At 35.9% G+C, this 18,755-nt stretch overlaps 1 protein-coding gene and 1 pseudogene across 1 annotated transcript in view; both read right to left on the bottom strand.

The window, feature by feature from the left end:
• Positions 1–18,755, bottom strand: part of CDH12 (cadherin 12) — an 875,493-nt gene that overhangs the window by 502,273 nt on the left and 354,465 nt on the right. The window lies entirely within an intron of this gene.
• LOC102731601 (large ribosomal subunit protein eL32 pseudogene) lies at positions 5,080–5,622 on the bottom strand (annotated as a pseudogene).

Consider the following 18,755-nt stretch of genomic DNA (forward strand, 5'->3'; position numbering starts at 1 on the left):
ATGCAAGGTGGTGCAGCCACTCTGGAAAACAGTATGGAGGTTCCTCAAAAAGTTGAAAATAGTGCTACCGTATGACCCAGCAATTGCACTACTGGGTATTTACCCCGAAGATACAAATGCAGTGATCTGAAGGGGCACATGCACCCCAATATTTATAGCAGCAATGTCCACAATAGCCAAACTATGGGAAGAGCCTAGATGTCCATCACAGATGAATGGATAAAGAAGATGTGGTATATATATACAATGGAATATTATGCAGCCACCAAAAATGAGATCTTGCCACTTGCAAAGTCGTGGATGGAACTGGAGGGTATTATGCCAAGCGAAATAAGTCAATGAAAGAAAGACAAGTATCATATGATCTCATTCATATGAGATATTTGAGAAACAAGACAGAGGACCATAGGGGAAGGGAGGGAAAAATGAAACAAGACGAGACGAGAGAGGGAGACAAACCATAAGAGACTCTTAATCTCAGGAAACAAACTGAGGGTTGCTGGAGGGGAGGGGTGGGGAGGGATGGGGTAGCTGGATGATGGACATTGGGTAGGGTATGTACTATGTTGAGCACTGTGAATTGTGTAAGACTGATGAATCACAGACATGTACCCCTGAAACAAATAATGCATTATATGTTAATAAAAAAATTAAAAATAAAAATAAAAAACTAAATTTAACTCAAAAATTACTCATTTTAAGAAATGTAAATTAAAACAAAGATGGCATTTTAACTTTTCACTTATAGGAGACATATTTAAGAAATTTCATAATATCCAGTAATACTGAGGGTATAAGAAATGAGGATGTCCATAATCTTTTGTTGATAATTTAAATTGATTGATTTAATTTTAGAAAGCAGTTGACAATATCTAGCAATACTTCAATATACTTTATTTTGATCCAATGATCATAAGAAGTGAGTACAGGATAATGATTTTGCTATTGCTAGAAAAAGAAAAGTGTGTTTAAGTGAGGACAACCAGTTAAAATATGGGTCATCCATAGGTTAAAAAACAAAACAATGAAAGAATGATCTCTAAGGGCTAAAATCTATCTATCTATCTATCTATCTATCTATCTATCTATCTATCATCTATCTATAACTACATCTCTATATGTCTATATCTATCTATCTATATATCTAAGGGCTAAAATATCTGTATCTATATCTATATTTATGTATCTAAGGGCTAAAATATACATATATATACATATATGTATATATTCTGAGACATACTAGTGAACACAGTAAGGCAGAACAGTGTGTGTATTATGTATGTATTATGATTGCCTTTGTGAAAATATTTTTTTTAGTTCTATCTAAATGACACATATAAACCTTTGGGAATGTATGAAGTGGAGGATGATAGGAAATTTCATATTTTGCTTTATTTATTTTGCCTCTATTTATAGCTTATTATTTATGCACTTATTTCAACTGCAGTTAACTAGGAGATTATCTTGATGGCTTTTTTAGTTTTTACCATTATATTTTTCTATTTTTACACAAATTTATGAAACATTATATAAAAATATCAATAGTACAAGAAAGAGTGAGGAAAGCGTATTCAATAAATACTACTAAAATTTTTTAATAGTTGGGAAAAATCAACTCAAAACCTTATCTCATTGTAAAAATGACCTCATACTACATACACATCTATTCATTCCAGACAGACCAAAGTGTCATTGAAAAACTGAAATGTATCATAAAGAATATTTATCAAACACTTAAAAAATGATAGCTTATGACTCTAACAGAAATGACAAAAATAACCCCAACAACTAAGCATTCTGGAACAACAACAACAACAAAATATCTGTTAAGGATATTATAGGAAAGTCCTTCATGAAAAAGTCTGACATATAAAACAAAAAACATTAAAAACATGTATTTGAGTGAAATACAAAAATCACAAACCAGTCATCAGAAACAGAGAGGGAATCAAAGCCAGAGACATGAGAGGGGAAAGGAGAGGAGTTAAAATCAGAAACAGGTACACACCATAAGAGCCAATGTTGAATGCTTGCAGAACTCTGGGATATAAGGCTATGCCCATCATTCGGAAGGTTGTTGAAAGTGGGCTTTCTGCACAAGCCTGAGTTAAGAAGACAGAGACTTTCAGTGTTTTAAACTGCAGCTAGAAAAATAATCCCTGAGCCAAAGGTGGGAAAATAGTCACTGAAGAAAAAATCAGGTGCTACGTGCCCCTGTGAAAAACGGAGTCTCAGGAGACATTAACATAAAAAATTGAACTAGAACCGGGATCATCCATTGGATTCTAGAAGAATTAAAAACAAAATCTGTCCATCGGAACGTTTATAAACACAGGGCACCTGCAAAACCACTAGAGAAGACACAGCACATTCTTCAAACTATGAAGTACAAGAAAAAAATGAAAAAAATTACTATGAGGTGAGTGTCCACCAAAGCAGAAAAGAACAAACTCACTCTGTATAATTACTGTTAATGTAATTAATTGGGGAATTAGTAAGAAAGATTGAAAAGACTGAAACTCATGACCAGAATCTATGGTGGGAAATTTGTTTCAGTAGAAATGCCAAGAGAATGATACATGATTAAGTGAAGAAACAAAATAAGAAGAAAACAGCTATGATTCTAGTAAATGAACCAAGCAGACCACAAACATAGAATTTACCAAAAGATAAGTACAGTTAGGAATAAATCAAGAAAATTGTTTAAACTAAAAGTAGAGAAACATGAGACAAAACAATGAAGAGTATCTGTTTCACAAATCTAATTAGCAAAATATATTAAACAATGTCGGCAACATGCAACTGTAACAGATCCCTCCATAATTACTTATATGTGTATGTAAATGGCACAATGCTTCTGAATAGGATTTTGACAATGTTCACACAGAGCCCGAAATACTCATGATCAATTTCTTAATTCCTTTCTGAGCAACTATTCAATGAAAATGATACTAAATGTAAAATGTTCCAAAAATACAAATGTATTCATAGTAGTACTATAGATACAAAAATGTTTTACAATATGAGGTTAAGTTATATAAGCAATATATATATAAATACCCAGTAGAGTATTGGCTGGATTCTAAATAATAATGTTTACAGAAAATACATAATAATATCTAGTACCAGCAAAGTGCCTGGTGTGTAATTATTCAAAAATATTTGTTGAATAAATGGGTGAAAGAGTGGTTAAATCAAAGTAAAAACATACATACATATATATATGTACATATATGCACTATGCCTATATATATATGTACAACATATATACATATTCTATCTATGTATATATAAAGTTGGATGAGAAATACAGGAAAGCTACCTTACCCCCATCTAAACTACAAATGAAGTTTTGAGAATATTTGCATAAAGTTCTTAAAAGCAAAGCTATTGAATTGTAAATCATCTAATTGGATTATTTATTAATATGTTAATATATTAACTTACTAGATACATTTAATGTTACTCCTTCTACTGTTTAATTTTAATAATTTCAAAGTAGGTATAATTTTATGGTAATAATAAAAATGGCAGATAATTTTTTTAAAGGTTCTATTTATTTTAGAGAGAGAGCAGAGGGGGAGGGAGAGAGAGGGGGAAAGGGAAAGAATCTTAAGACTCCGCACTGAGCATGAGATCATGACCTGAGCCAAAACCAAGAGTCAGATGCTTAACCTACTGAGCCACCCAGGTGCCCCAAGGCAGATAATTTTTTTAAAACCAATTCAGAATACATACCCTTTAGGAAAAAAAAAAAATACACTCACTAATTCCCCCTAAATGTTCCTATTTTAATCTTTAACTTTCTTCCATGTGTGTCTTAGTCAACTGGGGCTGCTATTACAAAATGACATAGACTGAGTGGCTGAAACAAGAGACATTTATTTCTCACAGTTCTGGATGCTAAAGTCCAACTGAAAGGCTGGGCTCCTGGTGAAGGCCCTCTTTCTAGCTTGGAGATAGCTACCTTCTTGCTGTGCCCTCAGATGGCCTTTCCTTGGAATGAGGGAGCCCTCATTCTCTTCCTCTTGTTATAAAGGCACTAATCTCATCCTGAAGGAACCAACCTCATAATCTGATTTAAACCTAACATGTCCCAGAGGTTCTACCTGCAATACCATTATATCAGGAGTTATGGATTCCACATAGGAATTTTTGGGAGGATGCAAACATTCAGTCCATGGCAATGATTATGCAACAAAATTCTATTACATTAAAATTCAAATATTTTCCTAAGTATTTAAATGTATTTTTCATCTCATTTTGGAAGGCTTTTATCCTCCTTAACTTTTTATAGCAGTTGCCATTAATTTAAACTTCTTTCCCTTCATGTTAGTGAAATTTATTCTATTTCTGCTCTGTGACAAGACTCTTTCTTTTTACAAGACACAGTTCTCTATGTTTGTCTTCCAATTATATTTCCAGCCTTGACCTAAACCCTGGATCAAATATCCAAATAGTTATTTTATGTTTCCAATTTAGATGTCTCACAGATATTCCAAATAATCATGTCACAGCAGAACTCCAGACTTATTTCTCCCATAATTATTTCCAATACCATTATCACATCTCAGTAAATGGCATGATCATGTACTTGGTGCATCATGTGAAAAGTCTATAAGTCATTCTTCATTCCTGATTTCCCTGAATTTCCTACATCCATTTCATCACATATATATATATATATCCTACAAGTATATATATTCATAGTATATATACTACAAATGCATCCATTGCTGACCATGAACCTTTACTATCAACATAATCCCAAAACACAATTACTTATGCCTAAACTGTAATAGTCCATTAACTCTCTCTGCATCCACATATGGACACGAATTTATGCTTTTCATGATGCAGACTAGATTAATTCATTCTCTTACTAAAACCCACCAGCAACATCTAACTGCCATCATCATAAAATTCAGATTCCTTATTGTAGCTCACAGGACTTCACACAATTTGCCTTCTTGCCACAATTTAGATCAGTTTTAATTCTTATTTTGACTAAATTAACTCTTTTCAACTGGCCATCTTATTTTTTCTCCAATCAGCCAAAGCTTTCTCTTGCTTTATTTTTTTATTCATTTATTTTTTGTAGTTTTATGGTTTTATTAACACAAATATGACGTGCACAACAAGTTGTCTATTCATTTTCTTCGCTGCACAGCCTGGCATTGGGATTGGTGACTCTGATTGCCAGCTGGGCTGCTCTTTCCACAATAGCTTTGTGGTTCTTGTAGGAGACATTGTGAGCAATCTCTGCACAGTAAGATTTGTTGCACATGAGCAGCACTTCAAGCTCCTTGAAGTTGTGTACTAGGAACTTCCGGAAGCCACTTGGCAACATGCGCTTTGTTTTCTTGTTGCTCCCATAACCAATGTTGGGCATCAAGACCTGGCCCTTGAATCTTCTGCGCACCCTATTGTCAATGCCTCTAGGTTTCCGCCAGTTGCGCTTAATTTTGACATAGTGGTCTGACTGGTGCCGGATGAACTTCTTGGTCCTCTTTTTAACGATCTTGGGCTTCACCAGAGGTCTGAGGGCAGCCATGATGCCCAGTAACAGATGGCTGCCACCTCCACAGGCAGTGCCGAGGAAGCTCTCTTGCTTTAGGACCTGGAAGCTTTTCCATCTGCATACCTTGGCCAGAGGTCGATAACCCCTCTCCCCAAGCCCTATGCTTTAGAAAACCCCGATCACAAACAACTGAAACACAGTGTTTCCTTTTTTTTTTCCTTTTTGAATATGTGAGGGTTTTTTTGTTTTTGTTTTTTAGTTCTTAAAAATTCAGTAAGGCAATGAGCACATGGGGATCATGGGAAGATGGTCACCCCAAACCTGAACTGAGATGAGCAGAGCAAAGGATGTAAGTCTGAGATAGCAAAAAAGTGGTATGTGTGACTGTGTGTGTGTTTGTGTAAGTGTATGAGCCTGTTTGACAATGTATGACGGAGCTTGTGGCAACGTGTATGGGTGTGGGAGAGAAGGTGAGTGATAGACGCTGTGTGTGTGTGTGTGTGGATGTGGATGTACAAGGATATGAGTGAATGTGACTGAGATTGTGAGTGTGAGAGTTTTATGATTGTGTGTAGGTGAGTTTGGGAGCAAATGAGAGTATGATTATGCGTGGATTTGTGTATGTGTGAGGGTGTATGGCTGAGCATGAATGTAAATGTGGGAGAATATGTGAGACTCTGTACCTTTGTTCAGGCGTGCCTCTGTGTGTGTGTGTGTGTGTGTGTGTAGGAGGGAGGGCAGCAAGGAGAAAATCATGGTCTCTGAACTGGTAAGCCAGAAAAAGAGAGGAGGCTTTGGTTTCAATTCAGCTTCCCCAAATCCCCAAAGTGGATGTAGAGCCACTCTTACTTCCTCACCTCTACTAATGTTGTCTCATATTAGAGACACATTTAATGGCTTGGAAAACTTGAGTGGGAAAAACGAGACATGCAGAAGCCCCCTGAGGAGCTTGATGGGATATCCTGTCCCAGGTTCAAGACCCTTCAATTCCCAGTTGCTGCAGATCCATGTGACCCCTCTGGCTCAAACTGGTTTGAGGTGAAAATGGATTGGGGTGGGGGGAAGGCCTTGACAGGCCAGCTTGTATTTAAATGTTAAAATTGTAAATATTGCGAGAGATAGTATGTAGAGCTCCATTTATACTCCTGTACCAGCTGCCTAGCATGTTCAGGGAGGGCCTGTGTTGTTGAAGTCCCTGGTCTGAAAACAATCACCCTGTGACATGGTCCCCATGGCTCATTCACTTCTCCTTTCTCAGATATTACTTCTGATCAGATACCGTGATGAAACCACCTAAGAATTCTCATCCTACTTCCTCTCTCACACTGCTTTATATTTGTTTTGAATCACCTCTACCTGACATCGATTTTAATTTTTTGTTAAGGAATTAATTTTCTTTCTTCTGCATTAGAAATGTGAGTTCAGTGAGGGCAGGGGTTTGGTCTCCTTTTTTTTTTATACCATATCGTCACTGCTTAGGACAATGTTGGTGCAGAGTAGTTGCTCAGTAAATATTGTTTGAATGAAATGAAACCATGGATATAATGTCTCAAAGCATATAATATAATGTCACAATAATGTCTACTGATTAAATATATAACTCATATTTGTAACTAGTTCTCCCCTGCCCCTGCTGTCCAAAGGACATGTAAAAGACAGCCAAGTTAATCTTTACAAATTATTAATGGGATTATGACTATTTTCCCCTGAACAACCTCAGGAATTTTATTTTGTTTTGTTTTTGTTTAGTAAGGTTTGTAATGCTTTGGGGAAAAATTCATATTTCTTAGTCAGTTGTTCTAGACCTCCAAAATATACATTAGAATTTCCGAATTTTAGCATTAGTCTTCAGGATACTTCAAGTTGCAATGGCTTTGCTTCATTTGGGAATTAAGACTCAACACCTCAATACCTCAACAGTAAAAATTCTACTCTTCTGTACCCAAAGAATCTCACAGAGAAAAAGCCTTTGGTTCTTCTGAAGATTTTATTTATTTATTTATTTATTTGGGAGAGAGAGAGAAGCATGAGTGTAGGGGGAGGAGCAGAAGGGGAGGGAGAAAGAGGAGGAAAGAATCTCAAGCACACTCCATGTTGAGTGTGGAGCCTGACATGGGGCTTGATCTCAAGACCCTGAGATCAGGACCTGAGCTGAAACCAAGAGAGTTGGAGGATGCTCAACCTACTGAGCCACCCAGGCACCCCAGCCTTTGGTTCTTTTGAATTGCTGGGAAATACATGCCTATTCAAAGAGCTAAAGTAAATGATTACTTTGGCTATCCCCTTTGGCCTCTTTGGCATATTGGACCTTTGTGATTTTGTAACTATATAACTATGCTTTCATAAAGAGAGTACTCAATATAGTAATAAATCTCCAACTAATCTTTAAATTTCTCACTTTAATGACTTGTGACGTATGGTTATTAATCACATGTTCATGTACATCATTCAAAATTGTATGTTTAATAGTGGGGCTTCCAAATATATTCTTGATAAACCACCTAACAGAGTTAAATATATGAAATATTTTTGTGCTTCAATTTGCATGTAATTCATTCTCCAAATATAATATTCAGTATATGGAAAGCACAGTAAGAAATCTCAATTGTTATCATTAATGACTTACCCACCTCCTTTATGAAAATAAAACTTATTTCACTTTTAATAAGATGTTTATAAGGGCATTTGTATTCCAATTTTTAATACTTTCATTGAGGATACCAATGATGTCTTTAGCATTGTATATATAGTTTTGAAACAATAAAACCTTTTTATCACAATTCCTCCTTTAATGTAAAATTTATAATGAAACATCGTGTCCAATATATATCTTTTTTTTTAAACTTGTCCCCGTTTTATTTTTTAGATTTTATTTATTTATTTGACAGATAGAGAGCACAAGTAAGCAGAGAGGCAGGCAGACGGAGAGGGAGAAGCAGACTCTCCACTGAGCAGGGAGCCTGATGTGGGACTTGATCCCAGGACCCTGGGATCATGACCTGAGCCGAAGGCAGCTGCTTAACCGACTGAGCCACCCAGGCGCCCCGTGTCCAATATATATCTTAAATAAATAAATACAGATATAGATATATGGCCTCATATATATATGATAGAATTTTAGGTATGGATACAGATATACATGCTCTTACATATTCTCCAAAGTAGTAAAATGTTTACAATGTTTAACATATTGGAAATAATTAGAAATTTATCATGTAATATACCAGTTCTTCTTTCTTTCACACACCTGAAATTTTTATAACTGTTTACTTTATTGATACAACTTTTAGTAAATTACAATTTCCCTAACTTGCCTGAGGATTACAGTTACCTGAAGTACTTTATAAATGTACTCGTCCTTGGACCCCAATTCAAACCAATGGAATCAAAGTTTTTGAGGGTGAGCAGGTAGGACAACTGTCATCATCCCAAACAAGCACGTAAACTCACTACTCGAAAAGGCATGTGATTCGGGCGCCTGGGTGGCTCAGTTGGTTAAGCAACTGCCTTCGGCTCAGGTCATGATCCTGGAGTCCCTGGATCGAGTCCCGCATCGGGCTCCCTGCTCGGCAGGGAGTCTGCTTCTCCCTCTGACCCTCCCCCCTCTCATGTGCTCTCTCTCTCTCAAATAAATAAATAAATCTTTAAAAAAAATAAATAAATAAATATAAAAAATAAATAAATAAATAAATAAATAAATAAAAGGCATGTGATTCTACAAAATACTTCGAATTATACACACCATGGAGAAGAACACAAACAGTTTTCAACTGAAAATTAAATGGGTCCTATGTGAATATGCTAGGGTTGCCATAACAAAGGACTATAACCTGGAAGGCTTACACAACAGAAATGTATTGTCTCACAATTCTGGAGACTGGAAGTCCAAAATCAAGGTGTCAGCAAGGTTTGTTCTTTCTCAGAACCTCAGAGGGCTGTGAAGGAATAGTGTTCCAGGCCTCTCTCCTTGATAGATAGTTGTCTTCTCCCTAACCCACTTTAAATCCTCCTTTTATGCATGTCTGTATCCAGATTTCCTTCTCTTGTAAGTACACAAGCCCTGTTGGATTGGGGCCCACCCCAATGACCTTTTTTTTTTTTTTTTTTTAAAGATTTTATTTTATTTATTTGACAGAGAGAGAGAGAGACAGCTAGAGAGGGAACACAAGCAGGGGGAGTGGGAGAGGGAGAAGCAGGCTTCCCGCCGAGCAGAGAGCCCGATGCTGGGCTCGATCCCAGGACCCTGGGATCGTGACCTGAGCCGAAGGCAGACACTTAACGACTGAGCCACCCAGGTGCCCCCCCAATGACCTTTTATAAAGGCAATTACTTCTCTTAAAGCCCTATTTCTAAATCAGGTCACATTCTGAGGTACTGGGGGTCAGGACTTCACAAACAAATGTGGAGGAAGGGACACAATTCAACTCATAACAGTTCAGTGACAAATAATTATTTTCCAGTATCATTCATCTATATTTAATTTTATTAATTATTAATTGATATATATTCACCACTCATTTATTTCTAAACTTTCCTCCCTCTACCATTATGAGAAAATCACATCTGTGGAGAGGCTGACTTTGTGATCAAGGTGAACATGTCTAGACACTTTTGTGGATAGGAAATACAAAAAGTTCTCATAATCTCAGAGAAATTTCCAATTTGTTTCTGCCAAAACTTTAGAGTTGGGGTAATTCCTCAAAGCTGGGTGGCAATTCTTTCCCACTTGACATAAACGAGTGAGTTCACATGTCTCTTGTATGTATGTATGTATATATGTATAGATGTATGTATTTACTTATTGGAAGACGCAGGAACCCTTAAGACAAGAGAATGAAAACTGGTGGGTTAGCCTTGGCAGAGGTGAAAAGATCAAAGACAAGGTAGAGACTTCAGGCATAGGAGCTTTTGTCATGATGAATAATTAATGAGCCCCCGAGAGCACAATGTGCTGCTTCTAAGCATCCAGCTTTGACATAGTATGGCATATGAATCTCAAGTTGCAAAAGGATCCTTATTTTTTTTTTTTTAAAGATTTTATTTATTTGACAGAGAGAGAGACAGCGAGAGAGGGAACACAAGCAGGGGGAGTGGGAGAGGGAGAAGCAGGCTTCCCGCGGAGCAGGGAGCCCGATGCGGGGCTCGATCCCAGGACTCTGGGATCATGACCTGAGCTGAAGGCAGATGCTTAATGACTGAGCCACCCAGGTGCCCCGGATCCTTATTTTATAAGCAAACACCTTAAAGATCTGGGTATAAGATTCTGAAGTTTTTATCTTATGTAATTGGCTTAAAAGAATCATGAACTATGAAGGTCATAGGAGACTACTGGTTTCCTAATTTGGTTGCACTTCTATTACTGATACTTCAAAATTTTTACTCTTTCACTTTTCATTTTTCCATTTTATGAATAATTGATATAACTATTCTTTTCCATTTTTAAGAAGGATACTGGTTCTCAGATTATTTGGGAGATATGAAGTTAGAATATCTACATTTCAGCTGTTAAGTACAAGGTATTTCTGAGTCCTCAGTTTCCTTGTTCCTTTGTCCCTCCATCACACTTTATTGACAAAACTCCAAATTCTCACTTTATCCAACACCCCTGCCACTCTGCATCTGCACCTGGAAAACTAAATTTGGTTATTGAAAAAGACAGAATCACAGTAACTGTTCTTCCTTTCAATTCATAAGCATCTCCCTGAAGTGGACCATTAGTGCTATCTGGGATCCAACTAGATTTCTCTAATCAATCCCTGCTTCTTCTCACAAAGGAGAGAAATCAACACCTTTTCTCTTGTCAAACTTCTAATGTACTTGTCTCCTTCTTAGCTGATAACTTCTCTCTTTATTTTCTAGAAAATAGGAAGCACTTTGAATAAGTTATACATTCTCCCAACACCCCATCTAACACTCCCTGCTTGTACATATATATGTGTGTGTGTGTATTTCTCTGCCTTGCTTTCTAGCAAAATGGAAGAAACTGTCATGCTCTTCTCTAAGTCCAAAGCCTACCTGTTCCTTATGCATGGGATCCTATAACCTCTCTCCTACTCAAACTTTCTACTCTTGTAACAGTCTGCCATATTTCCATCACCATTATTTTATTTAGTTCCTACAGAATCACTACCAGAGACAAGAAAGTATTCTGTAATACTATGTTCTATCTCAAAACAAGCCAAATACTTCCTTTTTATAAAAACTTTCTATTATTATTATTATTTTTCTTAGACAGAGAGCACAAGTTGGGTGGTGGGAGGGCAGAGGGAGAAGGAGAGAGAGAATCATAAGCAGACTCCATGCCCAGTACAGAGCCTGAAATCAAGAGTTGGATGCTTAACCGACTGAGTGGTTAAGTTAAGGTGCCCCAAGCTAAATACTTCTTTAATCCAACATTCCACTCCACATACAAGACTGTATCTCTTCCAATATTAGATAAAACTCCTAAATTCTGCCTTCAGTTCATCTTTTATCATTTTCCCTGGAAATTCCAAATATTTTATCCCCATTCCTGAAGGTCAGGGTCTGTTTAAGGTCACCAATAACTTCATACCCCAGTAGGTCTCAGTCATTCCCTTATTCTAATAGCACCACATAACACAAATCAATCACACCTTATTTTCTGAAGTGTTTTCTTTATTTAATTTCCAGAACATCACTCTCCTGAGCCTCACTCTCTCTGAGTTTTGTCCAATTTTGTAGATTGTTTCATTTTAGGTTGTTTTGCTGGGTCTGTTAAAAAAATATTCTGAACTTGTTAAAATGGTAAGGAAGATTTGATTCACAACTATTGCAATAGAGGTAAATACACTACGGGAAGGAGATGGTGCTCAACTCTGAATACAGCCAAGGCAGCTGGGGATTTGTAGACAAAGGGCAGAATGAGAGGGTTCAGTGGATAGAAATTACTAAAAGGAGACTTCAAGTTAGAGAGATTCTTGCAAAACTGACTTAACACAATTCTTAATGAAGGCAGGTCAAGGACTTATACATCATAGTTGGGGGATGAAGACCTTGATCAGATATCAAAGATGGAAGCATTCCCATTAAATTGACTTGGCAGGATTCTTGTCAAGACTAGGGTGGAAAAACCAAGGACACTGTGGGGGCCTGACTAAAGTTTGGTCAAGGACAGAATCTTTCTCAAATCTCACTTTTTACTAGTTCTGAATGTAAAATGCCCCAGGACTTAGTCTTTGGGCCCTTTTTCTTCTTTGTATTTATCCCCAGGTGATTTTATCCTATACTGTGGCCTTCAATACGATCTATATTCTTGCAATTTTCATCTTTTAGTTTGTAACCTGAATATTTTCCCTAAATTCAGACATGCATATCCAACTGACTACCAGATATGCCTGGTTGGATTACTTGTATGAATTGACATCTCAACATTTCCCAAATATAATTTTTTATTTCCTCCCCTACACCAATACCTCTGCCCTCAGTGTTTCCCATATCATGAATCACATTAAATTGTGGAGTTATCTTTGATACTTTATTTATTGCATTACTACATCCATTCTATCATGCCCTTGTGGCTTAGTCTTCAAAATAGATTCAAAATTTTACCATATCCAGCAACATGATCCAGGCACATAATATCTTCAACTTCTATTTGGATTATTATGCTAGCCTCCTACCAATTCTTGTTTTCACACTTGTTTTCTTATACTGTATTCGTCACTCAGAAACTAGAGCAATAGTTTTCAAATGTAAGTCATATTTGTTCAATGCCCTCCAATGACTTTCTATTTTACAAGGATCTTTGTAATCCAAATCCAAGGTCGTTATCAGGACCTTTGAGGTCTTATCCAATCTGTCCTTGGAATTCTCTATCCTCGACAACTTTTGCATCTTTCTGGCCTTTCTTACTGTGTTCCAGCCACAATGACTGATGAGTTTTGAACACTGCACAGATATTCCTACATCTGTGCCTTTGTACTGGATAGTCCCTCTTCCAAATGTTGTCCCTTAATTTTGGATATGACTCATTTCCTCACTTAAATTACATCTTTGCTCATATATCAATTTATTCAAGGAGGCTTCCCAGATTCTATATAAATAGATCCACATCCTGATGCATCATTTTTTATGTACAAAGCCTGGCTTATATTCTTCATAGCACTTAGCATCTATTAACATATTGTTTGCCTACAGCCTACTAAAATATAAGTTAAATTATAAGAAGCATTTTGACTTTTTTTCACTGCTGTATCCTAATACTTTAAACCTTTCATGGTAAGTATTTAACACATATTATTGAATGAATAAAAGTGCACATAGTGCTCATCTAAGTTAAATACTTTTCATTTTGGTAAGTATATAGAAAGCACAAGGATAAAAACCTTTATGAATGAATATATAGAAGTAATGTTATTAAAATTGGGGAGAGAAGATAGGATATAAAACTAGATCTGCCTTATATTAATTGTAAAAAATTTTGAAAATATTTGAATGTGCAAAAAGTGTCCTTAACTTTAAAAAGGAATTAATGTCCTAACTAATGTGATTATATATGTTACAGACCTTCCTAAATTAGTATACACACATGGATTTTATTTTTGTCAACTTCTAAGGTCATGCTTATTAAGGCTAATATAGTGTAAGTTGGTGTGAATATATTATAAATTAGAACTCAGGTTTCTTTTTCTCAGTGTCAGTCTCTGTCTATATTCTTCTCAATGATATTGGACTATCTGGGATGCCTGGGTGGCTCAGTTGGTTAAACATCTGCCTTTGGCTCAGGTCATGATCCCTGATCAGGCCCCATGAGCCCCAAGTTGGCTCCCTGCTCAGCAGGGAGCCTGCTTCTCCCTCTTCCTCTGCACCTCCCCTCACTTGTGCTTTCTCTCTCAAATAAATAAATAAAATCTTTGACAATAATAATTGTATTTCACTAATTCAAAAAGTCACTGATTGGCATTCAAGAAATGATAAAAATCCACAGATTTGAACAAAAAGAAAAATCATGCCTTGAGACATAGTGAATTTGAGTAATTGGCTCAAAGTGATCCAGCGACTAAATGATGAAGCAACAGAATTATAATTCAGAGCTCCTCTTCTTACATAATACACAATATTGGAATATGCTTGGGCTGTTTAATTAAAGACTTGATAATAAGAAGTCACAAGGTATAGCATGGTGTTGAAGAGGGTTGTTTATTTTCTTTCATGGATGTTTCCTGAAGAACGGGAAAGAGGTAATAACACTGATGGACTAGTCAGAGGATGGAGTGGCAGCAGTTTGGTGAGAAAGGAAAGAACTCTGACTACAGCGAGGCCCCAAAGGAAAAGATGAGAACTCTATTTTCAAAGAGTTTTGGCAGATACCTGGACAGATGCACTGCTGGAGGAAGAGGAGATTGCGTCAGGAGAATCAACCAAGAAACACAGCAGAAATTAGACTGCAGTGAATGATTCTCAGCAGGGTGGCGTGGTAAAGAGATAAATCCAACTAAGTTTTGAAGAAGACGTACAACAGAGTGATCAAATAAATATAGGTAGTGCTAGAAAACTAACCATGGGAAATGCGACAGGTGACTGCAAACATTATAGCCAACTGATAGTAAAGGAGGATAATATAGGAAAGGGAGTTAATTTGGTAGAGTTATGTTGATGAACAATGATTACTTCCATTGTGGCCTTGTAAGTAGATACATAAACAGGAATTGACAGAAAACTTGCATAGTATAATAAATCTAAGATTATGTGTAAAACATCAGGGTATTAAAGGTTTTATATAATGCATAGATCAGTATGCAGGTATATATCATCACAGAGAAACTATTTTCCATTTGTATGTTTTGTGTATTTACTAACACAGAAAGATACCTCCAAAGCAGGATCAACTCTGATATCTGCAGGACTCAGGCAAGAATACAAATGAAGAGTCACATGCCATATGTCCAAACAGTGAAAGTTAATCAATTATTTAACATGTTCCATTCTCCTATCTTGACAAATAAAATTTTACAATAGCTTGGAAGTCCAGGTTGGACAGATGGAGTCCAATCTCTACCATCAAGCAGGCCCCGGAAGCAATCTTTGATTGGTTGGTTAAAGAGTGTTTAGTTACCTAGAAGCCACTTTATTTTGAACAGTTTGACTCATCCCCTATTGGTGAGGGGTGAAGCCGGAGAATATCCTGAACATAGCAGGAAGCCCTACTACCTGAATTTAAAAGTCAAACTGTCCAAAGCCCCTGAAATGTCCACAGCATTTTCACTTGGGCCATATGATCTAGCATAACTTTTAACTTTCATACTTTGCTATTTTATATTATTTAAATTCTCTTTAGGGAAATGTTTTAAGTTTTATAATACAAATGAAACAGCATACATTTTAATTTTACCATCTGATAAAGGAAAAATAACTCACCCATTAATAGAACATTATTTAGTACAACCTTTGCAGACCTATAACATATCTTCAGGTGAAAAGTATAAGAGACTAGTATGAAAGCATTTAACAAGATGAATAGAAATTTAAAAACTATGTTAACATAAATATATTTTCAGTAGAGGGAATGCATAAAGATATTGTATTAAACAACAAAAAATATATTTTCTATCTGATATTAATTTACTATGACTCAAACTAAAATGCAGACGATGTTAAGTCCATTTTGTTACATAAAGAAAACCATAAATATTGTAAAATGGGAAGTCACTACAGATCTTTCCCTTAAACTTTTTCATTCAGCTTTCCCAAAATCTCTTTATTCTAAAACTAAGAAATTGTATTTTAATCTTTAAAGATATATGTTGTACTTGGAAAAAAAATCCAGGAACTGAAATGTTAGCCAAGAAACAAGATATGCTAAATATAAATTCCAGATTCTTTCTATCTATCTATCATCTATCATCTTGAAGTAATATTGGCAGATGACATTATATTAGTTTCAGACATTCAACATAGTAATCTGATACTTGTATATACTGCAAAATGATAACCCAAATAAGTCTAGTTATCATCTGTCACCATATAGTTACATTTTTTTCTTGTGATGAGAACTTTTAAGATATACTCCCACGGGCGCCTGGGTGGCTCAGTCGTTACGCGTCTGCCTTCAGCTCAGGCAGGTCATGATCCCAGGGTCCTGGGATCGAGCCCCGCATCGGGCTCCCTGCTCAGAGGGAAGCCTGCTTCTCCCTCTCCCACTCCACCTGCTTGTGTTCTCTCTCTCGCTGTGTCTCTTTCTGTCAGATAAATAAATAAAATCTTAAAAAAAAAAAAAAGATATACTCCCTGAGCCACTTTTAAACGTGCAGTGCAGTATTACTGCCTATAGTCACAATGCTGTACATTATATCCCCATGACTTATTTATTTTATAGTTGGAAGTTCATACCTCTTGACCCACTTCACCTGTTTGTCCACCCTTTGACATTCTTCCCCTCTAGTAATCACCAATCTGTTTTCTGTATCTATGAGTTTAGTTTTGTATTATTTTGTTTGTTTGTTTTCAGATTCCACATATAAGTGAAATAACATGGCATTTGTCTTTCTCTGACTTATTTCACTTAGCATAATACCCTTGTTGCAAATGCAAGACTTCCTTTATGGCTGAGTATTATATATATATATATATATATATTATCCATTCATGCATCAATGGACACTTAGGGGTGTTTTCATATCTTGGCTATTATAACTAATGCTGCAAGGAACATATGGGTGCATATATTTTAAGTAGTGTTTTTATTTTCTTCAGATAAATACCTAGATGCGGAATATCTAGATCATATGGTAGTTCTATTTTTAGTTTTTTGAGAAACACTCATACTATTTTCCCTAGTGGCTGCACCAATTTACATCCACCAACACAGCACAAGGGTTCCCTTTTCTTCATATCCTCTCCAACACTTGCTGTTTTTTGTCTTTTTGATAATAGCCATTCTAACAGGTGTTATATGATACTTCATTGTGGTTTTGATTTGCATTTCCCTGATAATTAGTGATGTGATCTTTTCATGTGACTGCTGGCCATCTGTATGTCTTCTTTGGGAAAATGCTTAGTTAGATCGTGTGCCCATTTTTTAATAGGATTGCTTGTTTTTTTTGCTATTGAGTTGCTTGAGTTCTTTTGTTGTTGTTGTTGTTTTATTTTTATTTATTTTTATTTTTTGAGTTCTTTATATATTTTGGAATATTAACTCCTTATGAATTATATGATGTGCAAATATTTTCTCCCATTCAGTAGACTGCCTTTTCATTTTGTTGATGGTTTTGTTTGTTATGCATAAGGTTTTTAATTTGATGCAATCCCATTTGTTTAATTTCACTTTTGTTGCCTTTGCTTTTGGGAGTCAGATCCAACAATTAAATGCCAAGACCAATGTGAAGGAGTTATCACCTTTGTTTTTTGTTTTCTGGTTTTTTTCTTTTTTTCCCTAGGAGTTTAAGTTTCAGGTATTGCATTTATTCAAGTCTTTAATCCATTTTAAGTTATTTTTTGTGTGTTTGGTATAAAGAAGTGGTTTAGTTTCTTTCTTATGCATGTGACTGCCCAGTTTTCCCAACACCATTTATTGAAGAGACATTCCATCCCTCATTTTATATTGCCTCCTCTGTCAAAAATTGACCATATATGCATGGGTTTATTTCTAGGCACTCTATTCCATTCCATTGATCTATGTTTGTTTTTGTGTCATTACCATACTATTATTTTGATTACTATAGCTTTGTAGTATAGTTTTAAATCAGAGAGTGTGATGCCTCCAGATTTGTTCTTTCTCAAGATTGTTTTGAATATATGGGGTCTTTTGTGGTTCTGCACAAATTTTAGGATTGTTTGTTCTATTTCGGTGAAAAATGCCATTGGAATTTTGATACAGATTGCACTGATCTGTAGGTTGCTTCTGGTAGTACAGATATTTTAACAATGTTAATTCTTCCAAACAATGAGCATGGGATATATTTCCATTTATTTGTATCTTCTTAGTTTATCTTATCAATGTCTTATAGTTTTTAGTGTCAAGGTTTTTTACCTCTTGGGTTAAAATTATCCCAAGGTATTTTATCTTTTTTTGATGCATTTGGAAATGGGATTATTGTAATTTCTCTTTCTGATAGTTTGTTGTTAGCGTATAGATACACAACTGATTTTTGTATATAGATTTTGTACTCTGCAACTTTACTGAATTTGTTTATTGGTTCTAACAGTTTTTGGTAGAGTCTTTAGGGTCTTCTATATATAAAATTACATTGCCCACAAAACAACTTTCTTTCTTTCT

This window comes from Leptonychotes weddellii, chromosome 7, assembly GCF_054177405.1.
Source record: "Leptonychotes weddellii isolate Sample4059 chromosome 7, ASM5417740v2, whole genome shotgun sequence".
Classification (NCBI taxonomy): Eukaryota; Metazoa; Chordata; class Mammalia; order Carnivora; family Phocidae; genus Leptonychotes; species Leptonychotes weddellii.